The 23850-nt window shown below is 47.3% G+C and overlaps 1 long non-coding RNA gene across 1 annotated transcript in view; it reads left to right on the top strand.

Annotated features, from left to right (window-relative positions):
* Window positions 1-23481, top strand: part of LOC138247212 (uncharacterized) — a 101559-nt gene extending 78078 nt beyond the window's left edge. Inside the window, exon 3 of the long non-coding RNA XR_011194365.1 lies at window positions 22561-23481. This is a non-coding gene — a long non-coding RNA (uncharacterized lncRNA). The remainder of the gene's footprint in view (window positions 1-22560) is intronic.
* Window positions 23482-23850: the final 369 nt, after the last annotated feature.

A 23850-nucleotide genomic window follows, 5' to 3' on the forward strand; every position in this document is an offset into this window, starting at 1 on the left:
CTGAGTAGTCTACAAAATCAACCCAGGTCTGGCTCGAGGATTTTTGAGCCCCCCTGAACCTAATTCTATACTCCTCAGTGGAGAATCCAAAGCCCTCAATCAGGGTACCCTTCATGAGGTCATAAGATTCTGCATCTTTTCCAGAGAGTGTGAGGAGTCTATCCCTACACTTTCCAGTGAACATTTCCCAAAGGAGAGCACCCCAGTGAGATCTGTTCACTTTTCTGGTTACACAAGCCCTCTCAAACGCTGTGAACCATTTGGTGATGTCATCACCATCTTCATATTTTGTTACAATCCCTTTGGGGATTTTTAGGATGTCAGGAGAATCTCTGACCCTATTTAAGTTGCTGCCACCATTGATGGGACCTAGGCCCATCTCTTTTCTTTCCCTTTCTATGGCTAGGAGCTGCTTTTCCAAAGCCAATCTTTTGACCATCCTGGCTAACAGGGGGTCATCCTCACTGAGAGCATCCTCAGTGATTTCAGAAATGCTGGACCCTCCTGTGAGGGAAGCAACATTTCTGACTATCATTTTTGGAGACAGGGCTTGAGAGGCCCTGGTCTCCCTATTTAGGACTGGAAGGGGGGAATTGCCCTCCAAGTCACTAATTTCTTCCTCTGTGAAGTCATCCTCAGAGGGGTTGGCTTTTTCAAACTCTGCCAACAGCTCCTGGAGCTGAATTTTGGTAGGTCTGGAGCCAATGGTTATTTTCTTTATATTACAGAGAGACCTTAGCTCCCTCATCTTAAGATGGAGGTAAGGTGTGGTGTCGAGTTCCACCACATTCATCTCTGTATCAGACATTATTTTGCTAAAAGTTGGAAGACTTTTTAAAGAATCTAAAACTGTTTCTAGAATCTAATTTCAAACCTTTAACAAACTTTTAAACTCTAAAAGACAATGCTAAACAGGGACTTAACACACAAGGCCCTAGCAGGACTTTTAAGAATTTAGAAAAATTTCAAATTGCAAAAATGAATTTCTAATGACAATTTTGGAATTTGTCGTGTGATCAGGTATTGGCTGAGTAGTCCAGCAAATGCAAAGTCTTGTACCCCACCGCTGATCCACCAATGTAGGAAGTTGGCTCTGTATGTGCTATTTCAAAGTAAGGAATAGCATGCACAGAGTCCAAGGGTTCCCCTTAGAGGTAAAATAGTGGTAAAAATAGATAATACTAATGCTCTATTTTGTGGTAGTGTGGTCGAGCAGTAGGCTTATCCAAGGAGTAGTGTTAAGCATTTGTTGTACATACACATAGACAATAAATGAGGTACACACACTCAGAGACAAATCCAGCCAATAGGTTTTTATATAGAAAAATATCTTTTCTTAGTTTATTTTAAGAACCACAGGTTCAAATTCTACATGTAATATCTCATTCGAAAGGTATTGCAGGTAAGTACTTTAGGAACTTCAAATCATCAAAATTGCATGTATACTTTTCAAGTTATTCACAAATAGCTGTTTTAAAAGTGGACACAGTGCAATTTTCACAGTTCCTAGGGGAGGTAAGTATTTGTTAGGTTAACCAGGTAAGTAAGACACTTACAGGGCTTAGTTCTTGGTCCAAGGTAGCCCACCGTTGGGGGTTCAGAGCAACCCCAAAGTCACCACACCAGCAGCTCAGGGCCGGTCAGGTGCAGAGTTCAAAGTGGTGCCCAAAACACATAGGCTAGAATGGAGAGAAGGGGGTGCCCCGGTTCCGGTCTGCTTGCAGGTAAGTACCCGCGTCTTCGGAGGGCAGACCAGGGGGGTTTTGTAGGGCACCGGGGGGGACACAAGCCCACACAGAAATTTCACCCTCAGCAGCGCGGGGGCGGCCGGGTGCAGTGTAGAAACAAGCGTCGGGTTTGTAATGGAAGTCAATGGGAGATCTAGGGATCTCTTCAGCGCTGCAGGCAGGCAAGGGGGGGGGTTCCTCGGGGAAACCTCCACTTGGTCAAGGGAGAGGGACTCCTGGGGGTCACTCCTCCAGTGAAAGTCCGGTCCTTCAGGTCCTGGGGGCTGCGGGTGCAGGGTCTCTCCCAGGCGTCGGGACTTAGGATTCAAAGAGTCGCGGTCAGGGGAAGCCTCGGGATTCCCTCTGCAGGCGGCGCTGTGGGGGCTCAGGGGGGACAGGTTTTGGTACTCACAGTATCAGAGTAGTCCTGGGGTCCCTCCTGAGGTGTCGGTTCTCCACCAGCCGAGTCGGGGTCGCCGGGTGCAGTGTTGCAAGTCTCACGCTTCTTGCGGGGAGCTTGCAGGGTTCTTTAAAGCTGCTGGAAACAAAGTTGCAGCTTTTCTTGGAGCAGGTCCGCTGTCCTCGGGAGTTTCTTGTCTTTTCGAAGCAGGGGCAGTCCTCAGAGGATGTCGAGGTCGCTGGTCCCTTTGGAAGGCGTCGCTGGAGCAGGATCTTTGGAAGGCAGGAGACAGGCCGGTGAGTTTCTGGAGCCAAGGCAGTTGTCGTCTTCTGGTCTTCCTCTGCAGGGGTTTTCAGCTAGGCAGTCCTTCTTCTTGTAGTTGCAGGAATCTAATTTTCTAGGGTTCAGGGTAGCCCTTAAATACTAAATTTAAGGGCGTGTTTAGGTCTGGGGGGTTAGTAGCCAATGGCTACTAGCCCTGAGGGTGGGTACACCCTCTTTGTGCCTCCTCCCAAGGGGAGGGGGTCACAATCCTAACCCTATTGGGGGAATCCTCCATCTGCAAGATGGAGGATTTCTAAAAGTTAGAGTCACTTCAGCTCAGGACACCTTAGGGGCTGTCCTGACTGGTCAGTGACTCCTCCTTGTTTTTCTCATTATCTTCTCCGGCCTTGCCGCCAAAAGTGGGGCCTGGCCGGAGGGGGGCGGGCAACTCCACTAGCTGGAGTGTCCTGCTGGGTTGGCACAAAGGAGGTGAGCCTTTGAGGCTCACCGCCAGGTGTGACAATTCCTGCCTGGGGGAGGTGTTAGCATCTCCACCCAGTGCAGGCTTTGTTACTGGCCTCAGAGTGACAAAGGCACTCTCCCCATGGGGCCAGCAACATGTCTCGGTTTGTGGCAGGCTGCTAAAACTAGTCAGCCTACACAGATAGTCGGTTAAGTTTCAGGGGGCACCTCTAAGGTGCCCTCTGTGGTGTATTTTACAATAAAATGTACACTGGCATCAGTGTGCATTTATTGTGCTGAGAAGTTTGATACCAAACTTCCCAGTTTTCAGTGTAGCCATTATGGTGCTGTGGAGTTCGTGTTTGACAAACTCCCAGACCATATACTCTTATGGCTACCCTGCACTTACAATGTCTAAGGTTTTGTTTAGACACTGTAGGGGCACAGTGCTCATGCACTGGTACCCTCACCTATGGTATAGTGCACCCTGCCTTAGGGCTGTAAGGCCTGCTAGAGGGGTGTCTTACCTATACTGCATAGGCAGTGAGAGGCTGGCATGGCACCCTGAGGGGAGTGCCATGTCGACTTACTCATTTTGTTCTCACTAGCACACACAGGCTTGTAAGCAGTGTGTCTGTGCTGAGTGAGGGGTCTCTAGGGTGGCATAAGACATGCTGCAGCCTTTAGAGACCTTCCTTGGCATCAGGGCCCTTGGTACTAGAAGTACCAGTTACAAGGGACTTATCTGAATGCCAGGGTGTGCCAATTGTGGATACAATGGTACATTTTAGGTGAAGGAACACTGGTGCTGGGGCCTGGTTAGCAGGGTCCCAGCACACTTCTCAGTCAAGTCAGCATCAGTATCAGGCAAAAAGTGGGGGGTAACTGCAACAGGGAGCCATTTCTTTACAGGGCCTAACACTGAAGTATGCAGAAACGTAATTGATGGAATGGTTGAATTACTCTAAGCCACTGGTACTACTCAGGCCGCAATCTAGTCCATCTTTATTTTGCACACCACCTCAGTTTGGACCCAGATGTATGCAAATCACTCTTGACTCTGCTCCAGTGGCAACATTCAGCCCAAAATGCCAGGCCAGGTCCTCCTTGAACTGGAACACAAGCAACCTCAAGATCGTTTTTGCCCTTATTAGGGCTCATCTAGTGGACTGCAACACTTACTGTGTCATTTACTATAGTAGCTGTGCAAACATGGCTTCAGGCCTACCATTGTAGCCTGACTGTAACAATGCAAAAAAAAGCACACTGACCCTGTAAAAATAAACCCTTTTGACAGGTAAAAACCGTCCTTTTAAATACTAATAAGTTACCCTTATGTATGCCTTGTAGCCCACAAGGTATAGTGCATGGTATTTGTAGAAATGAAAAGATATCATGTCCTTACAGTGACAATGCCATAAAAACTATTTTCACTGTGGCAGGACTACCTGTCCTATGTAGAAAAAAGTGTCAAGATAAAAGTACTAATACTGTGTCTTGGAAATTGGACCAGCTAGGTAAAAATATGTAAATAACTATTTTAATAGTTATTAAAAATTCAATTCAACAGTGAAGTTGGATTTCTAATAAATATTAGGGAAAGTAACTTTTAGAAAGTTACCTTTTCCCTGTCTCGTGTTTCAAAGAGGCTAATTTATATTAGCTCTCCAGGAGTACCCCAGCCAGTGATTAGCCTTGACTAGATGTGAGAAGGGTGTGAAATGCCTCACAGGAGCAAACAATAGACTGATCTGAAAGGGATGAGATGGCTCCTCTGAAATATACAGACTGTGCAGGGTGGGGTCTATGGCATACTTTTTGACACTTTAGTGTTACATCCTGCTTGACAGGTATGTTGAGCAGCATGTAACACTTGGGGTACTCTTGAAAGGGAGAGAACAGGTTCCAAGACAACTCTTGTGTATTTATTGCCCCATTGTGCAGGATCCTGTGTTTGTCCTACTAGACATCGGTCTCTGGATTTGCTGTGGGTAGAGTGCTTGCCTCAAACTGGATTTTAGTGTTAGATGTGAGAGGGCACTAGGATTATCAGGGTGCACTCCCACACACACACTCCCCAGAGCCCAGATTTAGTGTGGCCAAAGACTTTCACTATCTTGAAATGCCCAGACACATGGCATTTTGGGCCTGTTTGCATAAAGGCAAACAGGAACTACTACAAAAGTGGATAGATTTAGCCCTAGGATCTGTTACACCACTAGTTAGGGTGGGCAGAGGAGTCCCCACTTGCCTAGCTGGTTCTAGGCATAAATGTGGCACCTCCAGTGACCCACTTCAGAACACTTTCTGAACCTGTGAAAGATCAGATGGGAGCTCAACCTGATAACTGTGACCTAGGAGGAGCCCTGAAGAACTGGACCACATGGGTCAATTGGCTGACCTCGTGTGGCTACAGGGAGCCAACAAGTTGCAAGAGGCCTTACCCTGGAAGTACCCAACTGACCAGTAGCAACTGGATCTGGATTGGACACTGGGGTTAGCTTCTACCTGTCATCTGGTCAGTCTTGTGAGTGCCTCCTATGAGGCCCTAGGGACTTTAGAAGTGTATTATTGTGATGAATTATGCCTTCAAAGTCCAAGCCAGAAGGTGAAATGTTTGACAGTCACGTTCATGGTTTGTGTAGCCGATCCGCGTTCCATCTCAGTCAGCCTCAAATTGTATTTTCAGTCTTTGTTTTTATATAGAACTCCTGAGTTGAACACTGTTAATTATGTGATCATATTGCTCTGCTGCATGTCAGCTCGGTTCACACTTTAGAAATACCAAAATATACATCCACACAGTCGCGGCTCACTGTGCGCGGAAGGGGCAGGGCAGTGACTGCATGGGGGGGGATAAAAATTCAATTAAAAAATAAGCACTTACCTTGCTCGCTGCACCAGTCCATCCGCTTGTCAGCAGGCACAGGCTCCCAGCCTGCCCAGCGGCCAGTCCTGACGCTGCTCACAGCAGTGTCAGGATTAGCTGGGAGCACCCAGCCAGGGCGCTCCCAGGCAGACAGGGAGCCTGTGCTTGCTCTCTCCAGCCCGGCAACACAGTGCCGGGCAGGAGAGAGCCCACTGCACATGTGTGTTTGGCCGGCCCGAGACGGCCTGCCAAACATAACATGCGCAGTGAGGGGCAGTGTACAGCACTCCCCCTCAGTGCACGTCACAGCCTGCGGCCCCACCCCTTTTACTAAAAAACGATAATAAACATAGTTTATTATCATTATTATTGTTTTTTGGTAAAAGATTTGCAGCTGCCCCTGCTGGCGGGCGATGCTCCTCTGCCCTAATAGAGGAGCCGCCCCTGCATCCACACAGATATCCCTTGCAAAGTTAAATTAAAACTTATATTTGAGGCGAATGGCCTAAAGAGGCACATTAAAACCAGGTCCACACTCACTCTTATCTCGCCTTCTCATGGTTAGTAATCATTGAAAATGTCCAGATTCAGCTATCTTGGGATTATCATACACTTTATGCCTTGCAAGTGGTATGGAAAGAACTATATACATTCTAATGCACTAGAATCATGAATTCATAAACACAATGATGTTTTAATTGATTTAATTGAAGATATATCATTATTGTATTCAGTCTGTAAACCTAATATTAAAACCAGGTGTTAGCTTTGCTGCATAGTGACCAAAGCAGTGCCTGGATGTCACCAAGTCAATAACAGTCAACTCTTTATGTTGTGAGGAAGCCATCACCAATAGCGTGGGGGAAATGTATAATGTTCTAAAGCAAGGGCCTAAAACCAGTTGTTTTCTGGAACAGACACATTCTTTGGATCAACCTTTAAATCATACATTTTACATACAACAAATATTTAAACTTATAGTGCCACCTCTCTCCTCCTAAAATTACAAAAACACTCTTATTTTGGGCACTTTCAGCAAACGCTGTACTATAAAAAATGGAAGAGTCTCAAATACTTTACAAATCTCTTTTCTAAATATTATGTACCCAAGGAAATGACAGCTTGTCACTCACAGGTTAGACCCAACCAGAAGCCCAAGGAGGCGTTGATCTCCAATGAGAGCTTAGATTTACTCATTTTTCTCCTAATGCAGCGTGCATCCAAATCTGCTAAGCGGTGTTGTGCAAGTGGGAAAACACAGCACAGACCACATCTACTAAGATTGTCTTGCTGCTGCCATCCGCTGCACTCAAACAAGGCTGCCTTGCACAACGCACAGCCATGCACATGGTGCAGACGTGAGTGTGCGCTGCCGAGCATAGGATTTGTACCGGAAGCATACCCTTCCAATAGAAATTCTTATGTGTAGACAAACTCGGAAAGTTACCACACAGTGGGCATATTTACGAGCCCCTAGCGCCACCTTGTGCTGCTGTAGTGTCACTTTTTTTAATACTAAGGTGGCTTTTCCCTGCGTCGTATTTACAAAGTGGCGCAATGCTTGCAACTCGCCACTTTGTAAACCCTTGTGCCACATTATGCCTGCGCCAGGCACAATGTATGAAGGGGGCGTTCCAACACAGGGATGTAGGAGGCTGGCCTGGTTTGTAGTGGGTACCTAAGGTACTTGCACCTCATACCAGGTCCAGTTATCCCTTATTAGTGAAATGTAGGCAGTGTCTAGCAACTTAGGCTGTCTAGGGGTAGCTGTAGCAGAGCAACCAAGGCTGAACTAGGAGACATGCAAAGCTCTTGCAATACCACTATAATCACGCAGTACTTATACACAATAAAAGACAATACTCAGTGTTACCAAAAATAAAGTTACTTTATTTTGGTGACACAAGGCCAAAAATATCTTAGAGGCAATACTCCTTCTGGGGGTAAGTATTATACACAATATATACACTGTAGGATAGTACCATCTTGCCTGGCACGTTACCCCCATATTTTCACTGTATATATGTTGTTTTAGATGTATGTGTCACTGGGACCCTGCCAGCCAGGGCCCCAGTGCTCATAAGTGTGCCCTGTATGTGTTCCCTGTGTGATGACTAACTGTCTCACTGAGGCTCTGCTAACCAGAACCTCAGTGGTTATGCTCTCTCATTTCTTTCCAAATTGTCACTAACAGGCTAGTGACCAATTTCACCAATTTACATTGGCATACTGGAACACCCTTATAATTCCCTTGTATATGGTACTGAGGTACCCAGGGTATTCGGTTCCAGGAGATCCCTATGGGCTGCAGCATTTCTTTTGCCACCCATAGGGAGCTCTGACAATTCTTACACAGGCCTGCCACTGCAGCCTGAGTGAAATAACGTCCACGTTATTTCACAGCCATTTACCACTGCACTTAAGTAACTTATAAGTCACCTATATGTCTAACCTTTACCTTGTAAAGGCTGGGTGCTAAGTTACTTAGTGTGTGGGCACCCTGGCACTAGCCAAAGTGCCCCCACATCGTTCAGGGCAAATTCCCTGCACTTTGTGAGTGCGGGGACACCATTACACGTGTGCACTATACATAGGTCACTACCTATGTATAGCTTCACAATGGTAACTCCGAATATGGCCATGTAACATGTCTAAGATCATGGAATTGCCCCCCCAATGCCATCCTGGCATTGGTGAGACAATCCCATGATCCCACGGGTCTCTAGCACAGACCCGGGTACTGCCAAACTACCTTTCCCGGGGTTTCACTGCAGCTGCTGCTGCTGCCAACCCCTCAGACAGGTTTCTGCCCTCCTGGGGTCCAGCCAGGCTTGGCCCAGGAAGGCAGAACAAAGTCGACGGTATCTTCCCCCTGCAACCGCAGGCACCAAAAGACTGCATCACCGGTTCTCTGGGTCCCCTCTCAGCACGACGAGCGTGGTCCCTGGAACTCAGCAACTCTGTCCAAGTGACTCCCACAGTCCAGTGACTTTTCAGTCCAAGTTTGGTGGAGGTAAGTCCTTGCCTCACCACGCTAGACTGCATTGCTGGGTACCGCGTGATTTGCAGCTGCTCCGGCTCCTGTGCACTCTTCCAGGATTTCCTTTGTGCACAGCCAAGCCTGGGTCCCCGACACTCTAACCTGCAGTGCACGACCTCCTGACTTGTCCTCCGGCGTCGTGGGACCTTCCTTTGTGACTTCGGGTGAGCTCCGGTTCACTCTTCTTCGTAGTGCCTGTTCCGGCACTTCTGCGGGTGCTGCTTGCTTCTGAGTGGGCTCCTTGTCTTGCTGGGCGCCCCCTCTGTCTCCTCACGCAATTGGCGACATCCTGGTCCCTCCTGGGCCACAGCAGCATCCAAAAACCCTAACTGCAACCCTTGCAGCTAGCAAGGCTTGTTTGCGGTCTTTCTGCACGGAAACACCTCTGCAAGCTTCTTCACGACGTGCGACATCCATCCTCCAAAGGGGAAGTTCCTAGTCCTCTTCGTTCTTGCAGAATCCACAGCTTCTACCATCCAGTGGCAGCTTCTTTGCACCCTCAGCTGGCATTTCTTGGGCATCTGCCCACTCACGACTTGAGTGTGACTCTTGGACTTGGTCCCCTTGTTCCACAGGGTCTCTCGTCTGGAAATCCATTGTTGTTGCATTGCTGGTGTTGGTCTTCCTTGCAGAATTCCCCTATCACGACTTCTGTGCTCTCTGGGGAACTTAGGTGCACTTTGCACCCACTTTTCAGGGTCTTGGGGTGGGCTATTTTTCTAACCCTCACTGTTTTCTTACAGTCCCAGCGACCCTCTACAAGCTCGCATAGGTTTGGTGTCCATACGTTATTTGCATTCCACTTTTGGAGTATATGGTTTGTGTTGCCCCTATACCTATGTGCTCTCATTGCAATCTATTGTGACTGTACATTGCTTGCATTGCTTTCTATTGCTATTACTGCATATTTTTGGTATTGTGTACATATATCTTGTGTATATTTGCTATCCTCATACTGAGGGTACTCACTGAGATACTTTTGGCATATTGTCATAAAAATAAAGTACCTTTATTTTTAGTATATCTGTGTATTGTGTTTTCTTATGATATTGTGCATATGACACCAGTGGTATAGTAGGAGCTTCACACGTCTCCTAGTTCAGCCTAAGCTGCTCTTCTAAGCTACCTTTTCTATCAGCCTAAGCTACTAGACACTCCTCTACACTAATAAGGGATACCTGGACCTGGTGCAAGGTGTAAGTACCCCTTGGTACCCACTACAAGCCAGGCCAGCCTCCTACATACACTAGTAACCAAAATCAGGTAAGTAAACAGTCATAGAATAGAGCAAACAGTGAAAAACGCAATAGATTGCAATGGGCCTAGGGGCAACACAAACCATATAATAAAATAGTAGAATGCGAAGGTCGGATTCCCCCCTAGGCAAGTGTAGTGTGTAGAGAGGCGCTGGGAGTGTAAGAAAACACCAAAGGTAAGTAAAGTACTCCACCCCAGAGCCCAGGAAAGTATGAGTAAAGTACAGCAAGTTTCCTCAGAAAACACTACAAGTTGTGATGAAGAATTATGCACGAACCAAGCAAGACTGCATGCAACCAACAATGGATTCCTGGACCTGAAGACCTTTGGAGAGAGGAGACTAAGTCCAGAAGTTGATGAAGAGTCCAGGAAGAACAGGAGCCCCTGCCCACCTGGAAGAAGGTGCAAAATTGGATTCTCCGGTTGGAAGAAAAGTACAGAAATGCACCAAAGAAGATAGCTGCGGGTTCCAGCTTAGTGCAAGAGATGTCCCACATCGATTTGTTGGATGCAGGCTGTTTGCGTCACTGGATTCCGCCAACAAGCCTTGGTTCACGCAAGTATGCGTTTTGTGTCAAAGAAGAGCTGCACGGACCCAGGAGGGACCTGGGGTTCTCAACTTGGCCTGAGGAGACAGAGGGGGCTCTCAGCGCTTCAGAGAGCCCTCCGAACACCTGGCAGGACCCACAGGAGTCCCAGGACACGGGACATAGGAGTTGCAAAGTGCGGTCATCGCAGCACTACACAGGAGGATCCCATGCCTCCAGATAACTCAGAGAGCTGTGCGTCACAGGATAGAGTGCTGGGGACCTAGGCTACACTGTTCATGAAGAACTTTTGGAAGAAGTGCACAGAAGCCCAAGGAGCTGCAAAAGACACAATGCACAGGGGTACTGCCTGGCACGGGGAGGTAAGCTCTTTGGGCAGCCAAATTTGGACAGCTGGACCTTTGGACGGTCAGAATCACTTTGGTCCACCACCTGTGTTCCAAGGATCAAGCTGGTTGACAGAAGAGGAGTCTCAGAGTACAGGTCGTTGTCGCAGAGAGGTGCCTGCTGAAGCAGGGAAGTGACTCTGTCCCTCCACAGGAGATTCCTTTGGTTCTTCTGGTGCGGGGTGAAGACAGGCAGTCCTCAGAGTGTGCACACCTTGGAAACTGTTGCAGTTGCTGACTGGAGCTGAAGTTGCAGGTCACAGTAGCCTTCCTGGATACTTTGTTGCAGTTACAGCAGTTCCTGGAGCAGTCTGCGGTTGATCCGACGGTCAGAAGCTTAAGCAGAGGAGTCCTGGTGGAGTCTTGCAAACCGAATCTGAGGAAACCCCCAGAGGAGAGACCCCAAATAGCCCTGAGGGGGGATTGGCTACCTACCCAGGTATGCACCTATCAGGAGGGTTCTCAGATGTCACCTGCTGGCACTGGCCACTCAGATGTTCCCAGAGGGTCCCCACACCCTGGAATCTAAGATGGCTAGAGCCAGGGATACTCTGGAGCAGCTCTGGGCACCACCCCTGGGGTGGTGATGGACAGGGGAGTGGTCACTCCCCTTTCCTTTGTCTAGTTTCGTGCCAGAGCATGGACTGGGGGTCCCTGAACCGGTGTAGATTGGATTATGCGAGGAGGGTACTGTTTGTGCCCTTCAAAGCATTTCCAGAGGCTCTGGGAGGATACCCCCCCCCCATGCATGTAACACCAATTTCCAATGGGAGAGGGTGTAACACTCCTCTCCTAAAGGAAATGCTTTGTTCTGCCTTCCTGGGATTGAGCTGCTCAATCCCCAGGAGGGCAGAAACCTGTCTGTGAGGTGGCAGCAGCTGGGGCTGCAGTGGAAACCTCAGAGAGATCGTTTGACAGTACTGGGGGACCATGGTGGAGCACTCAGGATGCATGGAATTGGCCCCACAATACCAGATTTGGATTGGGGGTTCAATTTCACAATTGTAGACACCTCACATGGCCATATTCGGAGTTACCATTGTGAAGCTACATATATGTATTGTAGTGCACGCTTATAATGATGTCCCTGCACTCATGAAGTCCGGGGAATTGGCCATTGACAACGTGGGGGCACCTTTGCCAGTGCAAGGGTGCCCTCACACACAGTAACTTTGCACCTAGCCTTCAGTAACTGAAGGTTAGACATATAGGGGACTTATAAGTTTCCTGGTGCAGTGGAAAATGGTTGTGCAATAGTGTGGGCACTATTTCACTCAGGTGCAGTGGCAGTCCTGAAGGAGTGTTTGTATGAGCTCCTTATGGGTGGCAAAAGAAATGCTGCAGCCCATAAGGATCTCCTGGAACCCCAATGCCCTGGGTAACCAGGTACCATACACTACAGATTTATAAGGGTGGGCCAGTGTGCCAATTAGAATTGGTATTTGGAGTCACTAAACTATAGTGACTAATTTGGTACACAGAGAGAGCATAAGCACTGGAGTTCTGGTTAGCAGAACTCCAGTGACACAGTCAAGCATACTGACAACACACATACTCCACAAACTACGAGCACTGGGGTCCTGGCTAGCAGGATCCCAGTCGGACAGTAAGAACACACTGACAAACATTGAAAAACAGGCCAAAAATGGGGGTAATCATGCTAGAAAGAGGCTACTTTCTCACAAGGGTGGCTTGAAATAAAGGCGCAATGAAATTTGCAACAATTCACTTGGCCATTTTTTCCATCATTTTTAACGGCTGCTCAGAGCAGGCATTAAAATGACGCACCCGTTTTAATCAATGAGCCTCCCAGCGCTTTGCTGCACTAGTGTCAAATATTTTGATGCCGGTGCAGCAAAGCGCCACAATAGTGTCCAAAATGTTGACGCTATTGTCCTAACGACCTCCATGGTGCACCATTTTGTAAATACGACACAACCATGGAGTCATTAGGTGGGGCAAGGCGACGCAAGAAGACTGGCGCGTCGAGACTGATGCACCACTTTCTTGCAACTCTGCCTCATTTGGTGTGTGCTGTGCACTGCAGCACATATGCAATGCCTAGCTTTTTTCAGTTTTTTAAAAAAAAATTTAAGAATGAATAGACTTCCCCTTCTTGCGTCAATAAGGCATTACTTTTTGACACGAAGCACAGTCTGGCTATATTAGTCGACTGGGTTAGCGTCAAAAGTTAGAGATATGTGATGACCCACTCAGGGGATGCACCCTTCACGCACGGTGGTTTTTGCACCGTGAAAAGACACCTTCCCCGCACAGAAAGAACTATTTCTGCGCTGCATAGTAACTAGCATCCGCTTCAATAAATCTGGGCCCGAAACTTCTCTCAGTGACGTGTGCCTGGACAGCTGAGCGCCTCCAAAGTGCCCCTTGTTGTCAAACAGTACCCCTGCTTGGTCTTGTACCCCACATCTTCGCGTCACTGGCCTGTCATCCAGGGGATGCGCAGCGCCCACGCCTGCTTGGGGAGTCTGGGAGGCGGAGGGGGCCCCAGCCCCCCATCGGTATATAAGTGTGAGCTCTGAGGCGGCATGACTCCCATAGGAAGCCTGCACGGAGCGCTGTGCACCTCCAGAGGTAAGTCTGAGCGCCGGGCGCGTAGGGGCCTACACCCGGGGCGCCGTGGCGCTTTGTGCCGCACCGTACCTTACAGTACAGGAGCCTGCTCCATGCGGGGAATCCTACGTTTTCACGTCTTCGTTAACGGAAAGACTGTATACTTTTTTTCTCGAGGTCGGTGGCACTTTCCCTCCAGACATAGCGGCTTCTGCGGCTCTGCGAAGATAATGCACTACACTCGCGCGCTTTTAGAAAGATCTGACAGGTAAATAGCCGCTGGGACTCGTTTGGTAAAAACCTTAGTCGAAGACAAAAAGCTTTTTTACTGAGCGTTTATTTCCTCTAAAAAAGACTCTCGAATTGGAATCCATTAGTGCTTTAAAGCATGATGGAGTAAATTCCACTCATTTCTAGATAGCGGTGGTGTTGAGAATAAATATGCACGCTTGGTGATGGTTTATTGAGTAGGGCGCCAGCTGAAGATACTGTTCTGCAACCAAGACAGTGGCGTAACAAAGGTCCCCGCAGCCCCCGGATGCTTGAGGGCCCCGAGCTCCAAGGGGCGCTCTCAGCACAGTACTCTGGCCTGAGAGTTCCTGCGTGAGTCCGGAGAGGGGAACCTCCATGTACTGTGCAGCCCCACTCTCCCCCCCCCTAAACACAGGTTTTGTTACTCCGCTAAACGAAGATCGGCGGCCCACAAACACTGAGATGCACAGCTGCTGCTCAGATAGCTCATTGGGTTGCGCGCCTGCTGGGTGACATTTACTTCATAGCAGTTGCAACAAGCAAAAACGTACTACTTGTTAATAACTCATTGTGTCGTCTGTATTCTGTGGAGGCTATTGTAGGCCACTGGCTAGTGGCCAAGGGCGTCTAATCGGTGATAATAGTGCAGTGGGTTACACGCCTGCTGTGGTGAGCTTTTGGGGTCATTATGCTGCGGTTGCCACAACTATTGGTGGCTGTCTGGGTTGCCGGTCTGCTCAGGATCGCTTACCATTGGTAGCCAAAACTAGGAGGATGCCTGGTCGCTGACGACATAGCTTGGTGGGTTGCTTGCCTCCTGCAGACACGGTTTACACCGCCGTTCAGTGGCGGTCGCGGGCGGAAGTAGAAATGTTAGTGGACTAGGGCCCGTATTTATACTTTTTTAGCGCCGCATTTGCGCCGCTTTTTGACGCAAAAACGGCGCAAACTTGCAAAAAACAATTGTGTTTTGCAAGTTAGCGCAGATTGTGCGTCAAAAAACGACGCAAATGCGGCGCTAAAAAAGTATAAATATGGGCCTAGATAACTCCTAGGGTTGAGCCCCTGCGCATGACTCCTCAGTCATTTCTGCCATGACACAGTGAGGGCAGCAAAATGCAACTTGCTGCTAAGAAGGCTCCTTGGGTGGCTTGCCCACGGAAGAGCCGGACCCACGGAGACTTTTAGTAAATCCAGGGGCACTGAGAGAAGGGTAAATTACCAACAACTTTGGTTTCAGTTTCAACAAATGTTGATTCGGATGACCCTTTGAGCTGTGCGATTATCAGCGTTATTGATGTGACGAATCAGGCTTGACATGGTCTCACTTTATTGCTAGCCTTCCGGTGGCGCCAAAACGCCCTTCCTGTCGTGGGCAGTTACAGACGGTTCAAAGATTTGGTGGTCGATGACGAGTGGGTTTCTTTCAAACTGTCGACAGTTTTTTGCGGTAATGGTCAATGCTAGGGGAAGAAAGGTGCAGGCAGGGCCTGTTTTTGACACGGTACAAGTTACAGCTAGGTAAAAAAAAAGTGTATGAGGCGCTAGATGTACATCAGCTCAGGTACAGCCATGGATTAACAGCTGGCACATAACACGCATATATGTAGACCGCACATTCATCCCAAGCAGGTCTCTGTTGGCGCTATTGATAGTCTACAATAGAATAGGTTTATTGGCTCATGGCACGCATTTTATCAACCTCAGAAGGATGAGTGAACCTGCTGGGACGGTGAGGAAAAGCACAGATTCCGCAAGTGGGTTCATTAATCGAATGAGCTACCAGACATGCTTACGTATGGGGCATGAAGCAACTTGGGGGCAGATTTAAGAGCCCCTAGCACTTCATTGCGCCACATTAGCGTAATTTTTCTTCACGCTAATGTGGCCCAACGAGGCTAAAATCGCTGCACCAAACTTTCTAACCCTTTGTGCTACATTATGCCTGCGTCATGCACAATTTATGCAAACGAGGCGTTACCCCGTTAGGGAGGCCGAAAAAATGGTGCAAAGAAATCAAAGAGATTTCTATGCGTAATTTTTTTTTCAGAACTTTTAACGCCTGCTCAGAACAAGCGTTGAAAGGAGACACACCATTGTTTACAATGGACCTCAGTGGGCATTGCAGGATAAGCATTAACATTTTTGACGCTAATCCTGCAAAGCACCGAACTTTTGTCAAAAATTCTGACGCTAACCCCCAAACTACCGCCATGGTGCGGAGTATCTTAGATACAACGCACACATGGTGGAGTTTGAGGGGGGGGGCGCTACGGGGCGCAAAGTGGCGCTGCACTGGGTGCAGCACTACTTTTCTTAAATCAAGGCCTTGAGTCACTCACATTGCACGCGAGAGCAGGATAGTGCTCACAGAAGCAAAGTAAAGCAAGGTTTCAAAGCGCCGCAGAGGAAGGTGTTTTGAGAAGCCTGTTCTTTAGATGTCCAGTTTGATGTTCTCCCTGGTAGTCCGAGTTGCCACAGACATCCCGACACCCCTAGGCATGGAGGGTAAACAGGTTTTTGCTCTAAGATCGCCTTGTAATCAGGCTTCCCTAATGTTTGGTGAGCACTCCTAGAGATGAGCAAACAAAAGGTGGGTTACAAACTTCACCCATCTCAGGGGGCTGCCGGACGTCAGAACCGTCTCTGCGCCCCATGTTTCCATGTCTACCGAAAGCCCTCCGCGCTCTCTAGGGCTTGAAATCTGAGCCCCCCGTTTCATAGTGCAGTGTCCCCTGGGCTCGCCTCCGCGCGACAGCGAACGTGAGCCTAAAAATATATATATTATTGTTCTTAAAGTGGAGGTTTGTGAATAAGAAGCGTTCTTGAGCAATACATGAGCGGATAGGGGGGGGATACTGCAGAAACCAGTGTGAGATATGCAAAGTAACGGGATCAGCTCAGCTTTTCATCCATTTGAGGTTGATAAAATGTGCACCATAGCAAGCTTTCTTTAAAGCAACAGGTATCAGACGTAAGTCGACATACCAGAATATTCCTGAACACTTGGCCTCGCAGTTTGCTTTCTGTGCCCACAACAGACCATGACTCTCTCCTCTCTGTGGTCCCACAAGCCGGAACTGTGACCTTCGAGGACGGGTCTCTTTCCACAGATGCCCACTAATAACTAGACGGGGCACGCTGCTCAGCTTGTGTTCTGCCCCAAGTCGAGCCGTTTTGAGATCACTGAAAACTCGGCGTTTTAACAAACATGTCTTATGTTTTATTTGGCTGCATAGATCGGTTGTGTTCCAGCTTCGCGCTGTTTCAGAGTTGTTCTATTTTATAGCACAAAGGTCCTCAATTACAAGGTCTTTGCACCACAGTTGCGTCATTTTTTTTTTTTTTTGACAGAGTGGCGTGCACTACACTGATCCAGATTTATAAACCAATGCTTTGGGCGCAATGCATCAGTTTTCAAGTCCTGCGTCACATTATACCTGCGTCAGGTATAATGTATGCAGGGTAGGCATTCCCACAGGAAAAGCCATGCAGAACTGACGCAGTGAAATTTACTACATTCTGCGACTTCACTGCATCAGAATTTTACCACTAGCCAAGATCAGGCGTAAAATAGATGCAGGGTTTTTCTCTGTGGGGGCCTCCTTGCATTGTTGGAGTAGCGTAATTTTTCTTTTTATCCTAGTTCAGCAATGCATGAGTTTAGCGCCAACATATTGCTGCTGCAACGGTGAAAATGTATGCCATAGAGCTCTGTATTATACAGCTCATCCATGGCATCATTAGGGGATCATAGGGCAGAGCAATAAATCTGACCCATAGGGGCTGATGCATCAGATTATTGTAAATGAGGCTACAAGTTTGGCTGCAAATAAATGTAACATGATAGTAAATAATTATTGCATCAGCGGCTTAAGACCCTCACGGGTGAATAGTGCGCTTTACAAATTCTCTGATTGATTGACATACAACATTGACTCAGCATCAGGCTCCCCCTGGCATCCTTCCATAGATTACAGTGCTCCTAGGAGCTGGAGGGAGGAATACCTAAGAACTAAAGGAGGGGGGGGGGGGGGGGGTGGAGAACTGCCTATTCTACTGCCTCTGGATTTTAATCCTTCGTTTCTTTTGCTCGCCATCACTCAAGACAGCTCCCAAATATAGGCCATTTAGTCTTAACCCCTAGCCAGGAGCTAAAGCCCAGTCAAACACCCAATAAACGAGCTGCTACGGACTACTTTCAGCCACGTGTGACCTCTGTAGTCAGGGCACACCTGCCAATTTAGGATTCCTCACCGAGATGAACAGCGTGAGGGGTAAAAGGGGTAAAATATTTGAATTAGACTTGGCCACTGGTAAATACTCAGCGTTGCATTCTAGTCCGTCGTTTTTTGCTCCCCCATACAGCTATAGGTAAACAAATGCAAATTATTTCTCACATGGCCCCGCCCCCCCCCGTCCCCCACAAATTGATGGACTTTGTTCCCTTTAAACAACCCAGCAGACACGTTTGGTGCTATAAATAAAACATGACAAGCCAAGCGCTTAGAGGCTGTTAGGCTCACGACGTGCCCCTCAAGGCACACTGTGTGTGGCATCTGAACCCGCCCCTCTCAGACGCACAGCCTTCCGCACGCTGTGAACATGTCTCGGTTTAGTAGCTCCTCGAGCGCTGCGTATCGCCTCCGGGTCACTTCGATGCTAAATTATTGAACGAAGACGATTACATCTGAATTTTCTCGGGGTCCAGTCGCAGAGCTCTCAATCTGTTCCACGCCAGGGGCAAACTTCCGCTAGTTTTCCCGATGCCTGGAAAAAATCCAAAACAACAAAACCCCAAATGCAGAGAAAAATAAACATAAACGGAGGAGCCGCTCAAGCTCGACTCGAAGCCACCTGGACAGTGCATCGGGCGTAAGTTTTAACACAGCTGTGGGAGCCCTGTCCGACCGCGGAGGAGAAACGAAAATGGAAACACCCACATCGTTTTTTATTCTAATATTTATGTGAGGCAGTGCTTTAAATGGGCCGGTCCTGTCCGGTACGGAGTACCTGCACTTCTCTAATCTGAAAGGGACAGTCCCTGCACTTCTCAGCAGTGGTTCATAGTTAGAATGAAAGAGTACTCACTCTGCTCAGGCGGACCAGCTGCTCTAAAGAGTGAGTACCCGCACTTCTGGTTTCCCATTTAAAGCGCTGATGTGAGATATTTAACAGAGCTGACGGAGCGCTTTAAAGAGAACATGTTACTGTGGCGGGGGCTGACAAAGTGCTCCAGTAAGGACTGGAGGCGGCAGATCAGAAAGACTGCACCACTGTTGGTGCATTTTTATCCACTGACATTTCTGGATGATGTAGGTTTCACTAAACTCGGGGTACAATTTCACCCGTTCTCCTGCTTCTGCCTTTCAGTTTTCGGATTCTTAACTGAACTACGTGTTTCTGTTTGGCATTTCATTTTGCAAAAGCAAAGAAAAAAGAAATAATGCCGCTCAAGTTACTTTACTCCCGGGCCCCGTGCAGTCATTCACAATGGGGCACGAGCCAGATCAGACCCGCTGCACCCCTTTAAGCTGACGTTTTATTTCTGGCAGTGCAGTGTGTAGACACTCAAGATGTTGCTGCACACGGTTGCACCACCATGCTAATGACAAGGGCATCTTTTTAAGGATGCGTCTTCTTAATTCTAAGCGGTTACTGATACTTTGCGTATTAACTTATACACAGACTTGAGATAGCGGCAAGTATTGTAGCATTTATATAGCGCTTGCCTACATGCGTAGTATGCTACACTGTGTAGGATGTGTGGCTGGAAGGATGTTGTCTTTGTTTTGTGATCCTTTGTGGGAAGTGTTTCCATGTCATGTGTGATGGTCACCAAGGTGTGGTTAGCGTGTTATGGAATATAGCACGAAAACGTATGAGAGACAGCCGTGCGGTTTAATGTCTTCAGTAAGCTGGCAGCTTTGAGCAGCCCTGCAGGCCCCGTTATGGGATGTCTCATTATGATGGTCTACGTAGCTGGTTAAAGCTCCGGGGTGTCAATTCTGAGATGTTTTGTTTGAAGATTGTGGTCCTGAACATGCTTAAGTTAGAGGATGAAATAGAAGAGAGAGCTTCTGGGATGAACTTGGTTACCATCATCCCCTTGGGCATTGTCAATGTGAGATGTCAAAACGTGGTTATAATAAGTGGTTGGTTGGGTCTACGGTGGTGGACTAAACTAGTCATCCGTTGGCCAACGGTACGTGGCAGATCTCCTCACTGGGGAAGGGCGGCTTATAACCGTGGTCTGGTACATTACCAGATGATGAACAAGACCTGCTTACATGAGACCGTATCAGATCATTATTACGGTCTGGTTGGACTTCCGTAGGCCGAATGTACTGGTTTTAGTATCAGAGTAGGACTGTAAGGGCATATATGAATTGACATGATTGCATACGAGACACAGATCAGCCTTTCATCACTTACCTGGCCATATAAAGTTGTGTGCTAGTTGGGCTGTTTCATATCTGTTGCCCAGCTTGCAATTGCAGGGATAGTATAATATGCCAGGTACTATCCCACAGCTGTAGGATGATGTAGTTAACTTAGAAAATAGTAATGTTTCATATCTTGGCTGGCAGCGAGTTCCCAAGCTTAGCAGTTTGTTCTGAGAAAGCAGTGCTGCCTATGGATTTCTTATAGAAAGCTGATATAATGGTGCAGCCAACATTGGCTGTCTACTGTCTTAATTAATTGGAATTAGTACAGTTAACTTTTGATCAGGAATAAAACTCAATGTAGATACTGAGTCTTGAATATTATACAGGAGTCAATGTTAAGAAGGCGACTTGTATTTATCTTTTCAGGATTCAGTTTATCGTAACCGGGATTAGGGAGTTCCGTTTGTGTCACCAAAAACAGCACTACGACAATTATTTTCTTCCTATTTCCTTGGGATCTCCGTTCTTGATATAAAATTCTATGCTTAGGAAGGAGGGGCGAGGGGTGTTGTGCATAGCTGTCTTATAGACCCTTCCTCCCCATCCCAGCTCATCCAGGGGATCGCCTTACGGGGGAAGTGTTCTCGAGGGGGCATGAATTACATTAAAGGTGGATGGAAAAGCAGCAACAACTGTGCATGTTCCAACTCGAAGTTCCAAGTGACATCATAGACAACCAGACCTTTGCTCTCGCTCCCTGTGACATCACTTGGAATCACTCAGTTGAAACCAACCTCATTATGGATCCCAACCTCTCAATAATTGTGTGTTATGAATATCCCTCACAGTGCCCCTTTATCCAAAACAAGCATTTCTGCAACTGCTACGGTTTCACAGTGGTCACCAGAGTTGGCAGTCACTTTGGTTGGGCATTCCAGTGACAATGGCTGCAGCTGCATTCCACTGCTTGTCCATACTCACTCACTCCTTAACTTCCACTGATGATGTCACATAGATCCCTCGGCACAAAAACACATAGAACCATAGATGGTCAGCTGTCAAAAACAGGGTAGGTTCACACCGAGTGTTTGAAGTGACATTAGCTACAAAACAAGACTGAAGCATTATCTATATAACTTGGAGCACCGAGGTGGGAAAACCTCATTACTGAGAACTACCACAACCTAAAATCTCTTTCCGTGCTCAGCTAGCCCCAATGATCAGCAGTGCATATGTAAGCGAAATCACGGGAGAGCTATGAAAATGCCCTCAGCTCTCTCAGTCCCCCTACCAGTAAACTGCGCTTTAAAATAATATATACCTGGGGTCCTGCCACCCCCATCCTACCTAAATTGTTATCCTACTACCACTCATGCAGAACCCCTGTAAACTCCCACAGGTGTAGGAAAATACCTGCTGTCCTGCCACATTAAAAAAAAAATAGTGTCCTGCTCTCCCAATAACTCTCTTCTCGCCTTGTTGCAGTATTTTTCAAAATTAAATACTTGGGGCCAGATTTAAGAAAAGTGGTGCTGCACCCAGTCTACCTTATGCCCCCCCCTAACGCCACTATGTGTGCGCCGTATCTAAGATACGGCGCACCATGGCTGTAGTTAGGGGAACTAGCGTCAACATTTTTGACGTTAGTTTGGAGTTTTGCGGGATTAGCCAAAAATGTTTTGACGCTAATCCTGCAAAGCCCAATGTAAACAACGGTGTGCCTCCTTTTAACACCTGCTCTGAGCAGGCGTTAAAAGTGCTGAGAAAAATGCAGCAAAGAAATCTCTTGGATTTCTTTGTGCCATTTTTTCAGGCCCAGTAACGGGAATGCCCCCCTTGCATACATGGCTCAGGTATAATGTAGCGCAAAGGGTTACAAAGTGGTGCAATGCATGTATTGAACCCCCCCCCCCACTTTGTAAATTTGGTGTGGCGATTTTGGCCTCATTGAGCCACATTATTGTGTAAAAAAAAAAAAAAAGACATAATGTGGTGCAAGGAGGCGCTAGGGGCTCTTAAATCTGCCCCTTGGTGTCATACCTCCCTGTCTTTAGCCATATCCTTACTTTTCCCACCAATAATCAGTCTCTCTCCTGACATTAATAAGGAAATAAAAAAAGCTGACTTTTCCATATATTTGACTACATTTGTCATGTTGGAATGTTATGTATGTTATCTTAGTATACAACACATCGATGTGAGCCAATGTTCTCAATGGTTTAAACATGCTAATCACATAATTAAAATAAAAAATAGTTCTAAAAATATTTACACATTAAGCTATTTGTTTTTTGAGGAAAATTAAGACATGCTCCAAATTGTTATGTGACAAACGTTCTGGCTGTGAAGTTAAGGAATGTAATGTACATGTTATGTGTTTGTTTATCTCTAGAGCTTACATTGCCCCTGCACGGTGGGCTGACTTTGGGAAAGCGTCTGAGGACAAACAAGGACCATGAAGTCAGAGGTGATATGGATGGCTTCCCTACTGGCTCTGCTCTTCCTGCCCTCAGAGAACCATGGCTACCCCTTGACTTTTCCACAAGCTCCCCACTACTATGCACTTTTGGCCGACGCTAGCCTGGGCCTCTGGCCACGGTCAGCGTCAGTAGCAGAGAACCTGCCACGGAACAGCGGTGGGGTGTTGGACGATGGTGGTCTGGGGGAAGCCCTTGGACCAGATCTGAGGCACCCGGCTCACTGTAGGTTACACAGCTCGGACCAAGAAGTCCAGCGTGATCGCAGAGAGCCAAGGTCATCGTATGCTTCCAAGAGGCAGGATGGGAAGCCCAACTCACTGGACCTCACCTTCCACATCCTGAGAGAGTTCCTGGAAATGTCAAGAGCTGAGAAGCTGGCTCAGAAAGCCTTCAGCAATAAGATGCTCCTGCAGAACATTGGGAAGTGAGGGGATGGGGACACATATTAACTCACAGGGATCTGAGGCACAACTTGCTATCAAAAGAGTCACATGTTGGGCGGCGGGCCCTCAAAACCCGTGGCAGGCCCCAACCCTGGACTTATCTTCTGCACAACAGAGTAAAAGACCCAATGCTGTTAAAAGAATTCGACTAAAAGCACTTTATTTGTTTGTATTCTTTTCAAACTTGTTAATGATTTATACTTCAGGTGGAGCAGCTGTTCCAGAGATCAGTGGTTTGATACACTTGCTGCATGGATATATGTGTAATCTACAAGTCATAATTAGAGACAGTCCAAATCTGTGGGAAAATATGTGAAGGCCTGCAGATCCTTTTGCACATTTCTTCGATAAAAGGAGGTAACATCTGAAGAAACAACAATTACAATCATATTAATGTCTCAGAGCAATGCTAAAAAAAATAATTTAAGTACATGAAACTGAACTCGTTGTGTTTATTTTCAACATTCTTTAATATTTAGAAACCAATTTAATTATGTAGGGTCTCCTGCCAGAGACGTTTTAAGGCACAGGTAAAGTGAGCAATCGCCCAGGGCTCTCAACTTCCAATGGACCCCTGAGAAAGTGAACTTTCTGTCCAGCTCAGGTCTGTGTATTTTTGTATCTTAAATTTAACCTAAAATTCAGTATTGTTTAGCAACGCAGGGCTTGACATAACAACACATGGGTAATACGATTCAAAGTTGTTCCAGACAGGGCCCCACAAAACATTTGTTACCTGTGGCCCTGCCAACCAAAATC

Source organism: Pleurodeles waltl, chromosome 7, assembly GCF_031143425.1.
Source record: "Pleurodeles waltl isolate 20211129_DDA chromosome 7, aPleWal1.hap1.20221129, whole genome shotgun sequence".
Classification (NCBI taxonomy): domain Eukaryota; kingdom Metazoa; phylum Chordata; class Amphibia; order Caudata; family Salamandridae; genus Pleurodeles; species Pleurodeles waltl.